Source organism: Phalaenopsis equestris, unplaced genomic scaffold (assembly GCF_001263595.1).
Source record: "Phalaenopsis equestris unplaced genomic scaffold, ASM126359v1 Scaffold000777, whole genome shotgun sequence".
In the NCBI taxonomy this organism is placed as follows: domain Eukaryota; kingdom Viridiplantae; phylum Streptophyta; class Magnoliopsida; order Asparagales; family Orchidaceae; genus Phalaenopsis; species Phalaenopsis equestris.
This window is the reverse complement of record NW_018165217.1, coordinates 272,854-273,269: the sequence shown is the minus strand read 5'-3', so window position 1 is coordinate 273,269 and position 416 is coordinate 272,854.

The window sequence follows — 416 nt, the reverse complement described above, 5'->3', positions numbered from 1 at the left end:
TCCGCCCTCCCACGGCGCTCTTCCCCCTCTGCCAGCGACGCTACAGCAGTCCGGCGACACTCCTCTTCTTTCGTGGAAGATCCTCCTCTCCCGACTCGCGACTCGCCATCCCAGCACTAGCGCAATGTAGCTTAGAGAGACCACCAAATCCTCATCCATCTGCTCATCGTTAAGGTGGCATGCATGTGAAAAATGAATTTTAGGTGTTAGATCTGCAAATACATAGCAATTTGGTGGTATGTATGCAAAGTTCCTTTTTTTCATTTATTTTGGAAGAGTAATTTTTTTTCCACACACACGATACCCATATAACAAAAAGTATGACAATAAAGCAGCACAAAATTCCTTTGAAATCATTTTATGCATGTATAGCCCAGTATTTACTTTTTCTTTATGGAAAACCTTAAAGAGTACTT